We start from the raw sequence: 438 nt of genomic DNA on the forward strand, positions 1-438 counted from the left end.
GGTGAATTTTATCTTGGTTGATTTTAGTTTTGGTTTTGGTTTTGTGGCTATCCTAGCAGTTTTGGTTTTCATGCAGGGTGTCATCGTTGTTTAACATGCAAGTTTTGTAAGTATAAAAATACAGTGTGAAAAGTACAACAAAAGACCGTATTGTAAACTGTAAAAACGTACCTGGCGAGTCTTCTCGTTCCACCACCTAAAAGGTCAGTACTTGCAAGGCATGTATGTAATGTTGCAAGGAATTTAAATTGCATGAGTAGAAGAAGGTTTAGTTACCAAACCCCAAGCTATAAATTTATTGAGTCTCAAAAGATCCTAGCAGATGATTTTAGGACAAAATACGGTAAGTTCAATTTATCCTTCAAAACATCCAAAAGATTTCAAAGTGCTCGGCATATGACCCGGAACTATTTTGAAGATCTCTTGAATTATTTTGAG

Source organism: Phalaenopsis equestris, unplaced genomic scaffold (assembly GCF_001263595.1).
Source record: "Phalaenopsis equestris unplaced genomic scaffold, ASM126359v1 Scaffold000496, whole genome shotgun sequence".
NCBI lineage: Eukaryota > Viridiplantae > Streptophyta > Magnoliopsida > Asparagales > Orchidaceae > Phalaenopsis > Phalaenopsis equestris.